This window comes from Mus caroli, chromosome 1 (genome assembly GCF_900094665.2).
Source record: "Mus caroli chromosome 1, CAROLI_EIJ_v1.1, whole genome shotgun sequence".
NCBI classification, from domain to species: domain Eukaryota; kingdom Metazoa; phylum Chordata; class Mammalia; order Rodentia; family Muridae; genus Mus; species Mus caroli.
The window spans coordinates 102041552-102056064 of NC_034570.1; positions in this window are offsets into that span (position 1 = coordinate 102041552).

A 14513-nucleotide genomic window follows, 5' to 3' on the forward strand; every position below is an offset into this window, starting at 1 on the left:
TCAATGTGTTCACCAAACACTATCACTGCTTCTCAGATCTGTGTGACTTGCTGACCTGAGGTTTAATGTTTTATTTCTCCACAGTTAAAATTGTTATGTCATCTTTTAAAGATGATGTGACAATCTTACCTGAGTATTTGTATTAAACCTAGCCCATCAATTTCTGGAATTCTTTGAGTGTCATTTTAAATCATCCCCACTGATGGTCATGTTTTATTGAAAAATAGATGACATTTCAGTGGTAGGCTTCTTTCAAAATTAAGGAGATTTCCTTTGGGATGGCTTACCTTGTATGCCTCAGTAAAGGCAGCTTTATTTTACAACTTCACAGTAAATGCCAGGTGATACAAGAGTAGAAAAAAACCAATGAATTATATGTGGTTGTTATCAGAATGAAGGCCCTCAGTAAGAAGTTTGTGAATTTTTGAATTATTCCCTCATAGACAAGAAGCACCTACTTTTTTGCAAACATAGTTTAACCTTAGTGCTCCCAAATTTGATCTCAGTAGTTTAATTAATTTTTTATCTCTTTCTTTATTCATTTTCCACCAAGGTAAATTACAAGTTATCATCACTGTCTTCTGGTTTCTTAAATATTCGATACATGGTTGCTGGGTAAGTACAACATCTTTTCAGATGTTAATAATATTTTATTTCAGTATCTTGTCTGTGGTACTTCTGCCTCATTCTTAGCACAGTCTACATGGAGCCTGTGACCATTAGAGCAAAATTGAAAGTATGAGCTAGGTACTATGCTTCTGTGATACTGTGATAAACTAAGCAAATTTTGCAAGAAAAGGTTAGTCTTAGAACTATCAGTTCACAAATCATCACTAACAGAAGTCAGGTTAGGTACTCAAGGCAGGAACCTAGAGTAAGGAACTGATGCAGATGCCATGAATGAGTTCTAATTACTGGCTTGCTTTCTATGGTTGCTCATCTTGCTTTCTTGTGCAACCTAGTAATTCAGGGCTGGCAGTGATCACATTGAGATGTGCTCCCTACATTATTGATCACAAAAAAATGCCCTTGCAGATATATCCTCTGGCAAATACTAAGGAGGCAATTTCTCAATGGAGATTTTTCTTGCAGGATAAATCGAGGTTGTGTCAAGATGACAAAAACTAGCCAGCACTTCATGATTTCCCTTCACTTCTCTGTCTGGCCAAAATTGGCCACTTCTACTTCCTCATGGCATATGATTCCAAGATAGTCTAATATTACCTTTGCCAAAACATTGTCTCATATTGCTGTACCACTTTCTTCAACATTACTTCATTTCAGCTGTAACATACAAGTCAAGATTAATCCTGAACTTCTGCTTCACACCAGAGTGCTTATATATCCATTCTTTGTTTTATTTCAAGACTACCATAAGGACAGAGATTTGTAATAGTTTAATTAAGCCTTTCTTTCAATAGTGGAGTTTCTATAGAGAAATAACCAACGAACAGATAATATTTTGAGGCAATTAATACAATATAAAATGTCTGGTAGATCTTATAAGAGTACTCACAAGAATGAATTATATCTGAATAAATTGAACTTATTAAAAAGAAGTAGATTTTCATGGAATCTTTTGGAAACAGTTCAAATATTTGTCTAAAGGGGATGATTTATAAAAATTGGGATTCATTTTTTTGAATAGTGAATTTTATACATTTGGTCGAATTCATTCTCTTCTCCAAATTCCTAACAAGGTAAGAAATACATAATTTTACTAAATTAATAAGAACTATTTATATATAATGTTATTAATTTGCACAGACATTGTGTGTGTGTTTTCTTGTGGCATGTGATATATTTAATTTCAAGTATTTTTATTTTTGAAATTTTTACATAATAAATCATTTATATTCTATCTCTCATCCCTTCAAACTTTCAGATATACATTTCACTGTTCTCTTTCAAATTCATGTCCACTTTTTAAAATAGTCATTATATACATATATACATATACACACATGTATATATATGCATATGTATTCTTAAGCATAACATACACAGTATGTTTTAATGTTAATCATATGTATGTTTTCATAGTTGGCCATTTGGTATTAGATAAGGAGTTGCTATGTTCTCACATGGAGAAAACTATTTCTCCTACTTTCAACTCTAAAAGGTCTTGTGGCCTTTCCTCTGTACTTTGACCTTCCTGTAATTATTCTCCTCCTTCAGCTCATTTCAGTCAGTCATGTGGGTAAGTCTTTTTAAGTGTAACATTACTAATACACACAAATGTATAGCAAATTCAGTGATGCTCTGATTCTTACAATCTTTCAGCCTCTTATGTAATAAGCCTTGAACCTTGTATGCCAGATTTTTTTTAGATGTGTCCATTGGAACTAGTCTTCATAAATCTGCATTTTGTTTGGATATGGTTTTCCATAGTAGTTTCCATCTATTGCACTGATAAGTTTGTCTGCAGAGGGGTGAGGATTATACTTATCAATAAGGACATATGTGTAAGATATTGCTAGGGATTATGCTAGGTTAGTAAACTGGGGTGGCTGTAGGTTGTCCTCTGTAGTGGTTTGAATACGTTTGGTCCCAGTAGACTCATGCGTGTAAATGCTTAGCTCACAGGGAGTGACACTACTATGAGCTTGTGGTCTTTGTTAGAATAGGTGCGGCTTTGGCAGAGAAAATGTATTCCCATGGGGGTGGGCTTTGAGATCTTATACTTAAACTTCACTTGCTGTGGAAGGGACCCTCCTGATTGCCTACAGAAGTTATTCTTTCCTGGTTGCCATCCAATCAAGATGTAGAACTCTGTTCTTTAGCACTCTCTGCCTGGATGTTTCCATGCTTCCTGCCATGATAATAATGGATTGAACCTTTGAAACTGTAAGCCAGACCCAATTAATTGTTGTCCTTTATAAGAGTTACCTTGATCATGGTGTATTTTCACATTAATGGAAACACTAAGACATCTTCCAAACTCCATGACTTTAGTAGCCCTAAGTTTTTGGCTAGAATTCCAGGAAGACATTATATTTTCTTTATGTTGATTAAGTCCTCGGTCAAATTAGAGAGCTCCTGATTACCATCAAGATATTTGTGCCATTACTGTACCTATAAAGCTATCGTGCTCTTCTGATTTTAGTTGTAGATCATAGACATCAGAGCTGGGTTGGACTGTAGTTTTCTTCTCACTGGAAGGACTTTGCATGGTAATTCTGGTACCATAAAATCTAGTCCTCAGGGACAAGACATTCAGAACAATCTAGGTTCAGGTTCTTCTGGACAGAAGTTCATGTTGTTATCAGAAAGAGAGATTTACATTTAACATCTGGTATCAGGGTATATGTAACCAAAGGCAACAGCAATAGGCTATATAGAGTTTCTTGAACAACCCTCACCAACGTTACAAAAGAGGGATTTTTTCATGCCTGTTATTGGTATTTCTTATTGTTAGAGAGTCTTTGGCTCTTGGAGGGAGCATTATAAGTTTAGATATTAAATTTATATATAAACTATGTATTTATATTTATACACATAATTATATATATTTTATTTTTTTCAGATATGATTATTAGTGTGAATTCTTAAGGGTTTTTCAGCCATTTTATTGTTTGTTTACACTTCTCACTGCTTCTGTGTTTGCCTTGCACATCCTTTCTAAAGTGCCTCCTTTTTCCCCAAAATACAATTTATTAAAGAAAAATTATTTTACATCCAGAGTTTTCCCATGAGCTTAAACATTTGTTCATTTAGTTTTAAATTTAGTTCTCTAAGCACCAGCATGTTAACATGCATAATTTTAAAGGACATTTTCTTTCAGCAATTCATTTCAGTCTATTGGCTTATATTTAGTTGCCAAATGCTGTGACTTGAAAGTGCACCTGTGGTAATAGGAAAAGGAGCATCAAATATTTCAGGTGAGATTTTTAAGGTTTCTGTCCAACACATTTAATGGAATTCCATTTATCAATAGACCATTCATCATGTAAAATATAATCATATTTTAATAATTTTAAGAAAATAAATGTTTTCTTGGGAAATTTGATAGTCACATGGAAACTGAGTCCTGTACAATGATAACAGTCTTTACCATACTGGTTTGTCTTATTGAGATGACAGAGCACATGGTCCCTGATGAAGGAGCTAGAGAAAGTACCCAAGGAGTTGAAGAGGCCTGATGCCCCATAGGAGGAACATCAATATGAAGAAATCAGTACCCCTCCCCCAGAGCTCCTTGGAACTAAATCACCAAAGAAAATACATGGTAGGACATGTGGCTCTAGCCATGTAAATGAGGATGGCCTAGTTGGCCATCAATGGGAGAAGAGGCCTTTGGTCCTATGAAGGCTCTATGCCCCAGTATAGGGGAATGCCAGGACTGGGAATGGGAGTGGGTAGGTTAGGGAGTAGAGGGAGGGAAGGGGTGATAGAGGGGATTTTCAGGAGGGGAAGCTAGGAAAGAGGATAACATTTGAAATGTAAATAAAGAAAATATCTAATTAAAAAAAAGTTGTACTTTGAGCTTACTGTTTTTTACTGGAATAAGCCTCACACCACTGGTTTATTTTTCACAATAGTCATAAATAAACAGCAGAACTAATTGATCTCTGATGCAAAATACACTAAAAAAGTTCCTTGAAAACAAATTTTGTTTTTTTAATTAGGTATTTTCTTCATTTACATTTCAAATGCTATTCCAAAAGTCCCCCATACCATACCCCCCCCCCGACTTCCCTACCCACTCACTCTCACTTCATGGCCCTGGCATTTCCCTGTACTGAGGCATATAAAGTTTACAAGATCAAGGGGTCTCTCTTGCCAATGATGGCAGACTAGGCCATCTTCTGCTACATATGTAGCTAGAGACTGGGGTACTGGTTAGTTCATATTGTTGTTCCACATATAGGGTTGCAGACCCCTTTAGTTCTTTGGGTACTTTCTCTAGCTCCTCCATTGGGAGACCTGTGTTCCATCAATAACTGACTGTGAGCATCCACTTCTGTGTTTGCCAGGCACCTGAATAGCCTCACAAGAGACAGCTATATCAGGGTCCTTTCAGCAAAATCTTGCTGGCATATGCAATGGTGTCAGCGTTTGGAGGCTGATTATGGGATGGATACCCGGGTGTAGCAGTCTCTAGATGGTCCATCCTTTTGTCTCAGCTCCAAACGTTGTCTCTGTAACTCCTTCCATGGGTGTTTTGTTCCAAGTTCTAAGAAAGGACAAGGTGTCCACACTTTGGTCTTTGTTCTTCTTGAGTTTTGCAACTTGTATCTTGTATCTTGGGTATGCTAAGTTTCTGGGCTAATATCCACTTATCAGTGAGTACATATCATGTGAGTTCTTTTGTGATTGGGTTTGATCTTAACCGTCCAGTGGAAAAAAGACAGCATTTTCAACAAATGGTACTGGCACAACTGGCAGTTATTATGTAGAAGAATGTGAATTGATCCATTCCTATCTCCTTATACTAAGGTCAAATCTAAGTGGATCAAGGAACTCCACATAAAACCAGAGAGAGTGAAACTTAAGAAGGAGAAAGTGAGGAAAAGCCTCGAAGATATGGGCACAGGGGAAAAATTCCTGAATAGAACAAATTCCTTTATAATAATTTCAGGAAGAATTAAATATACTTGAGAAGATTTATCATGTTTTTATAAACAATTATACTTGTTCGAAAAATCTTTGATAATGAATTGAATTTTCACTGACCTAGGTTATTTTTATACCATTTCTGCTTATTATTAACAAAAGTGATATTTGTTTGTTTGTTAGAATCACTGACTGTAGATCAATATTTAGGCTCCAGGGAGAATGATCAATAGCAGTATCTATTCTTGACACTAAATAGATGTATGCCACTTGCTTGATGACAGAAGTAACACTTTCAATAAGAAAAAGAGCATATATATAGAAATCTCTTTAAAAATAAGTGATACAGAACAACAAAAGGAGATCAAGGGGATAAAAAATTGGAAAGGAAGAAGTCAAAATATCACTTTTTGCAGATGATGTGATAGTATACATGAGTGGCCCTAAAAATTCCAGCAGAGAACTCTTAAACCTGATAAACAGCTTCAGTGAAGTAGCTGGATATAAAATATATCAAACAAGTCAATAGCCTTTCTGTACACAAAGGATAAACAGGCTGAGAAAGAAATTAGGGAAACAACACCCTTCACAATAGTCACAAATAATATAAAATACCTTGGCTTTACTCTAACTAAGGAAATAAAAGATCTGTATGATAAGAACTTCAAGTCTCTGAAAAGAAAGAAATTAAAGAAGATCTCAGAAGATGGAAAGATCTCCCATGCTCATTGATTGGCAGGATCAATATAGTAAAAATGGCTATCTTACCAAAAGCAATCTACAGATTCAATGCAATCTCCATCAAAATTCCAACTCAATTCTTCAACGAATTAGAAAGGGCAATCTGTAAATTCATCTGGAATAACAAAAAAAACTAGAATGGCAAAAAAATCTTCTCAAGGATAAAAAACCTCTGGTGAAATCACCATGCCTGACCTAAAGCTGTACTACAGAGCAATTGTGATAAAAACTGCATGGTACTGGTATAGCAACAGACAAGTAGACCAATGGAATAGAATTGAAGACCCAGAAATGAACCCACACACTTATGGTCACTTGATCTTTGACAAGGGAATAAAAACCATCCAGTGGATAAAAAGACAGCATTTTCAACAAATGGTGCTGGCACAACTGGTGGTTATCATGTAGAAGAATGAGAATTGATCCATTCCTATCTCCTTGTACTAAGGTCAAATATAAGTGGATTAAGGAACTCCACATAAAACAAGAGACACTGAAACTTATAGAGGAGAAAGTGGGGAAAAGCCTTGAAGATATGGGCACAGGGGAAAAATTCTTGAATAGAACAAATTTCTTTATAATAATTTCAGTAAGAATTAAATACACTTGAGAAGATTTATCATGTTTTTATAAACCATTATACTTGTTAGAAAGATCTTTGATAATGAATTGAATTTTCACTGCCCTAGATTCCTTTTTTTGTACTTAAATTGTGTTTCCTATTAATTTTATGAAAAATATTCTAGTATTCTAGTTTGTAAATGAGAGGCTGTAAATCAGAAATATCAACTTTTTTGCCTATGTTCACAAACCATCACATATTAGAGCACATGTACACACTTATTTCCTCGCTCCATGTTTTCCTGATACTATTACCTCTGTAATTATATTTCTTCATCATTCTCAATGCCCTGAATGGTGATACAAAAGAAATAATAAAAGAATCCTGCTAGGAAGAGAATAACATTTATTTACACAAATTTTACCATATGGTTTAAACAAAATTATTTACAGATTTTGTAAATGCAGTTCTCTAACATATCTTTTCCTCCCTCTAACACATCAGAAATTAAATTTGAATTTTCATTTAGACTAAAGTGATGAAAGCAAATGGAAATTTAGTTTGGAACTGTTGTTATTTACTGTACTACTCTAGGTAACAAAAGCAAATTTCAAATCAAATTACTATTTCCTTTCAAAGACTGTTTTTTTTTTTTTTATACATTGCATTTAGCCATCGATGTATTTTATTTAGACAAAAATACTAGGTACAAACTTAAATATTTATCAAAATCTTTTCAACTTCCTTTCTTTGTTGGAAAAATTAACTAAATAATTGTAAAAGATTAATAAGTTATAGAGGTGTGCTAAGAATTAAAAATTTTAGATGAAGTGAAATAATATCAGTTTAATAGAAATTTGAATTTTTATTTCATTCAATCCATTTTCATTGAGAAAGTAGATGTCATAAGTTCTCTTAGACCAATGTCCCATTATTATATACAGGCTTTAACATGCCTCAAAAATAACATTAACTAAATGTACACTTATATTCCTCAAAATAAATACATTTTTGGAGTATAAAATTGAATAGAAATAAAACAAAATCCTTAATAGAAGATGAGTAGTCTTTACATATCTTTCACCTAAAATATAAATATATACTCAGAAAAATTAAAGGACTAATCTGAAAAAAAAGAGTAGATGATCTTAATGCCTAAGTGCTTATAAAATACTATAATTGCCTCAGTTATTTCTGCATTGCAACTTGAATTAGTCCTACAAATACCATGAATGCTTTCTATGTGTGACTCATTTTATTTATTCAATTCACTGGAGTCATCTCTCTAGGAGGTAGGCTTATTATTATCTGAGTTGTAGAGAATGTGAACTTGAGACACAGTTCATTTGTTTTTTTTAACTAGTAGTACCACTGCTAACAAATAGCGGGGCTTGAAAATAAAGGCCAGGCCTTTTGATTTCAGAATACAAATTCTTACCAAGTTCTCTTAATTGTTTCTATGAATATCATGACCAAAATATCAGAAATAATAATCTGTGGAGTGAGTTAGCTACCAGAGTAGAACATTTCATATATGTTGGCTTTTGGGTCACCTCATTGCCTACCAAGTATCAGTGAGAACAAGAACTGGCCTGGGAAAATAGATGCTTCAAGCCAGTAACCCACCTCCTCCAGGTAAGTACTGACATACAGTTTCTACATTCCCCTACAATAGCATGGCCAATTCAGTTCTAAGCATTCAAGCACATGAGCAAATAGAGAGAGAAAAATGCACATTCAAATGAGAAAACACACATGCACACCTGAGAGTTTCACATGTTTTCTTCATTCATCAGCTGCCAGCCTTGTTAGTTTACCAACTTGATTATAATAAGTTACAGTTACTTTCTACTTAGTAAAATAATAATTAATTAGCTTTGACTTATTTATTTGCAGCAATGTTGATCATAATATGAGAATGTATTATAATTAAGAGTAAAGATAAATTATTTGTTTAATATTATTTTGGTTAGAATGCTTTTATTCTGTAATAGACATTTAATATGCTATTAATTTTCATTATTTGACAGCTCAGTATGTTGAGTATTTTAAAACTGTATTTAGATATTTGTATTTTCTCTTCTTAGTAATATGTTTAGTTTAGCTTCATAGTTATTTATTTATTTATTTATTTTTTATTTATGTATGTATTTATTTTTACTGAACTGTTTGCTTTCTTGATGTTCAAAATTTTCCTTACTTCCTTATATACTAAATACTAATCTTTTGTCAGATATATAACTGGCAAATATTTTATCCAAATACATAAATTGGTTTTTCATTTTAACCTTTTATTTTGACATGCAGAATCTTTAATTCCATGATGTGTCTCTTGTTTAGTTTGCTCTTTTTTTCCTGATTAAACAAATCCTAACCAGGAAGTCATCACCTGTGCCTATATTCTGAAATATAAATTCTACTCTTTCTTAGAAGTTTTAAAGTTTCATGTTCACCATTCATCTTTAGTCTATTTTGAATTGGTTTGCGCATGAGGTAACCCATAAAAAACATTTTTTTTTTCTTGAGGATATTCATTTTTTCCCATCACGATCTGTTAAAGATGCTGACTTTTCTCCAATATATATTTAATGCATCTTTTTCAAAATCAGGTGGCTGCAGTATGTAAACTTATATCTGGATCACTGGTATTATCCTCTTGGTTTATACATGTTTTTGTGTCAGTACCATGCTATTTTTACTACTATGGCAACTAGCATAACTTGAACTCAGGTATGGTGGTATGCCCAACAGTGATACTATTCTGAGGGCTTCTTAGCTTTTGTCTGTGTAATTTTCAAATTGTTTTCTTCCACATTTCTGAAGAATTGAGTTGTAATTTTTTTGGATTACATTGGAATTGCTCTTGCTAGGATGATGCATTTTCCAGGAGCATAGGAGTTATTTCATCTTCTGGTATCTTTTTCAATTTTGTTCTTTAGGATGAAGCCTGTGCCTAATCCTGCTTGGGTGTCCAGAACACAGAGACTTACAGGTCAGGGGCATATTAATTTGTGTTCTAATGTTTTACTAAATGATGTTATCAACTCCAAGAGTTTATGGTGGAGATATTGGAGTCTCTTATATATGAAATTATACCTTCTGAAAATAAGGATACACTATACTCTCTTTTGCCTACTTGGATTTTCTTTGGTTTTACTGCTCCAGGTAAGACTTCCAATCTTATGTTCAACAGGAGTGGAGAAATTTCCAGATGCTAGTGGGAATGTCTCTTTTTTTTCATGTAGCTTGATAGTTGTAATTAGCAGGTTTTATATTGTATTCATTTTGTTGAAATTCGTCCTATGCATTCCTAGATTTTCTACAGTGTTTACAGTGAAGATGTTTTGGATCTTGTCATAGGTTTTTCTACATCGAGGAGATTTCATTTTACCCCAGAAAAAGGTATAAAATATGATTTAAAAAAAAAAGACAATGACTGCAGGTAAGAAATTAGGACCCTGGGTATAATGTTGGTGGAAGTACAATCTGGTGTGTTCACTGTGAGAATCAGTACTATAGTTTCTTCAGAAACTCTTCTGGGCATGAGCCAAAGAATATCATTTACAGCTACAGAGACACATGCACAGCCATCTTCATAGCTTCTCCATTCCCAGAAGGACAAGTCCATCCTCCATTCACAGGGTAAGAGTTTGGATGTCCTTAATAGGTAATAAAAATGTACTATCTATGTGCATTGGGGAATCATGCATTTTAAAGATAAATGAAATTATAAAATGTTTAAGTCATTCAAGGTACCCAAAATCATGCTGAATAAGAAAATCAAGACCCAGAATGTCAAATGTAAGCATGGTCTCACTAATATATACTTAGTATCAATTCGTAAGATTTGTGTTTTTAGAGTATCTATAGAAATCAAGCTAAAAACAAGATGTGTGTGTGTGTGTGTGTGTTTGTGTGTGTGAGAGAGAGAGAGAGAGAGCGAGAGAGAGCGAGAGAGAGGGAGAGAGAGAGAGGAGAAAGTTCTTACTAGAGAAGCACTATTAGAATACTAGTAATGTGTTGAGGAAAGAAAACTTTACTGGGAAAGAAGTTTATCTAGACAGAATGATGAGCAAGTAGAGAAAATGAGGGGTGTTAGAGAAGACTATTTAACACTAATGATATTTGCAAAAAAAATAGTAAAACCCACTACTTTATAATTGTGTGTGTGAGAGAGATGTTGAATATCTATCCTTAAGTTGTTAGAGATATTTCTAGACCTGCTAAAATAATACATGCTCTTTTTATTGCTTTTTATTCCCCACCAGAATTGATAGTAAGACTATAGATGAAGATACCACACACATTGGTAACAGAGACATGGAAAATCATGTTGATACTGAGCAGCAATCTTTTTCCATGCTGGATAGTTTCCATTATACTGGAGCAGCAGTTCTCTCCCTTCCTATTGCTGCAGCCCTTTAACATAGGTTATCATGTAGCAATAATTCCCAACCATAAAATTGTTTTCATTGCTACTTGAAAACTGAGATTTTGCTACTGTTATTAATCACAATGCAAATATTTGATATACAGAATATCTGATATGTGAACAAAGTTATCCAGATTCGAGACTCACAAGTTAAGAACCATTTATGGAGGATGCTAAGCAAGAAGATGGGGAAAGGGGAAATATCTACACTCATACCTAGTTGTGAAAAGTAGTATAGACTAGCTTGGCAAAATACATCCAAGTGTGCAATGATGCCTCAAAAATGATGAGGGTAATGAAGCACCTTCTTCCTCATTAGACTGAAGTCCTGCTCTCTGGATGAAAATGCATCTCTTTTACTGCAAATCTGACCAAGAATTTGCCGTTGGGGTGAACCTGCTCATTTTATCTTATTAAATGCATATTGTTTTTAACTGCGCTCTAAATTTGCATTTGTCTATATATAGATTAATGAAATTTGCAGACCTCATCAGAGAAACTGGTCAAATTCCAAAGAATACATGACTATGGAATTCTCAGCCAAAAGTGGCACATTTTATCACACCACAACAATTTAGAAGAAGGAGATGAAAGATTGTAAAACTTAGAGAGCAGGGAGGATTTTAAGATTTGTATATTGAGAATCTTACATTTTATTATATTGTAGTCATATTGAATATGAGGAGTTAATCTTTCTGAATTTTGGAAAAATGTTTTGTCTCAGGATCTAGGTAGTATAATAGAAGATTTTTAGCTTCAAATTCAAATGATTTGTACTTTCTTTTATGTACAAATGAAATAATGAGCTAATCTTTACAGATAATGTCTAACAAAAAAAATAACTGTATTTTTTTTTTTTTAGGTAACTTGATGATTTGATATCCATTTCACTGACAATTTTCCAGGAATATAATGCTTAATGACAATTTAATTTTATGACCTATATATAAGTCTGATAATCATTTAAATATACTAAGTATTTCATTTGTTGTTAAAGGAATAAAATGCCTTTTGCTAATATGTCTAACTCTTCTCATTGGTTACAATGAAGTTACAATAGAAAGCTTATGTTGTTTGACAAGCATAATTTTATCCCTCACAACTGGTAATAGGGTGTTCTTTTAACAAGCTAACAAGCAGGACAGAGGCTCATACTTTAGCAACCAGCTGTTCTCCTGCATACAGGGTACACTTGTCCCCCTTTTCCCATCAATTCCAGTCCAAAATAAAAATTAAATTATGCATTATGCAAATAAAAGAACCAAAAACAATAGAAGAAAGTAAACTATTTGGAGCCCTTAAGAATGAATAAAGGATCAGCCAGAGAAGCCATTGTCGTTTAATTCTGTCTCATAAGTCTGACATATGGGAAGGCAATATCTGTTACCTACATCTGAACCTACATCAAAATTGTTCTTCAAAGCCCCTGTCTGTCTCTTAATAGGGCAAGGAAGATTGTTACTGCTGGGCATTAGTCTAGTGCTTTGTGTTTGGATAAATCACACCTAGCCTTTCTGTATATTTGTTTCTTTTTCCTCCAATCTTTTACCCAGTCATATAGATATGGCTTCTATTATGCTATCTTATGAAAACTTTCCTTACAATTACAAGAAAACTACTATTTTCCAATAACACCTGTAATAAAAAATTAAAATCATGTTGAGTTTCTACACTTTCATAATTTTTATACTTTCACAATTTCCCACATTTTTTCTTAAAAACCACTATTTGTGACTATATAATATATGTTACTATGATTAAAACAATGACTGTATTATAGTTTCTCTCCAATAACTAATGAGTGTCCCTGACACAAAATAAGCACAGAGAAAATAATCTCATTAATAAATATAACAATATGGCAGTCAGACACTACTAGTGTACCATTCATCTATTAACTGTAAAACTCACAACTAGAATCTGAACAACATTTTTCTCAGATGCATTTTACCCTTTTGCTGATCCTAAGATGTTGTAACTGATATTATAAATGATGACCTCACAATATATTCTTATAAGTTTGGAAACCTATAAAGGAAGAATTATTGAATGGGCATGATTGTTATGTCTCCTGTCCCTGCTACAGTTTCTTCAAATAACATTGGACCAGTAGTTGGCCTTTGTATACAGTGATTTTCTTATTTGCAGAAGAAAGATGTGTGAAAATTGACTTTATTTCTGTAGAACTATAATCCTTTTATAACTGACTTTGTATCTTTTTTTTATACATTTTGTGTACTTTATTCTTCTTCCAGTCAAAAAAAAAATCTTAATTTAAAACTATCCTTAATACTATGAAGTTCACAGTGAAAGTGTAAAATTGTAAGACATTTTCCAAGGAGTACTGCATGCAGCAATTACTTTGAGGCTCTGGAAAATATTTCATATTTCTTGAGCACAAGTTATTTATCTTATTCACTTACTCCTATGATCCACAGTTATAAGAAGTGTCAAGTTGATCAATGTAATTATAGAAGATTAAAGAGTAAAGGGAAATTAAGGCAATTCTTAATAGGAAAGGACATTCCTGTTGGAAATTCTTTTGATGACAAGAATGTTTTTGTGGAGCCTGGCATTGTGGTGCATGCCTTTAATCCAAGCACTCAGGAGGCAGAGGCAGGTGGATTTCTGAGTTTGAGGCCAACCTGGTCTACAAAGTGAGTTCCAGGACAGCCAGGGCTACAAAGAGAAACCCTGTCTGGAATAAAACAAAACAAAACAAAAACAAAAACAAAAACAAACAAACAAAAGAATGTTTTTGTTGTTTTTGTGGGTCACAGCATGATGAGAAAGTAGGACAATAACAAACCACTAATTTATGACTCAAAACATCATGTGATAAGGTACTTTCTTTCATAGGTCAGGAACACATATCTTCTCTTTCCTTCTCAATTTATTAGAAGTAGTTTTATTTATTTAATTTTTACCTTAATCCCGAGTTGCAGGAACTGGAATAAAATAAGCAGGAACATATATGCCTTTGGTACAAAGCTGAATTGTTAGCCTAAAATAGAAACAATGTAGATAAGTGGATCAAGGAACTTCACATTAAAACCAGAGACACTGAAACTTATAGAGGAGAAAGTGGGGNAAAGCCTTGAAGATATGGGCACAAGGGGAAAAATTCGTGAATAGAACAGCAATGGCTTGTGCTGTAAGATCGAGAATTGACAAGTGGGACCTCATGAAACTGCAAAGCTTCTGCAAGGCAAAAGACACCAT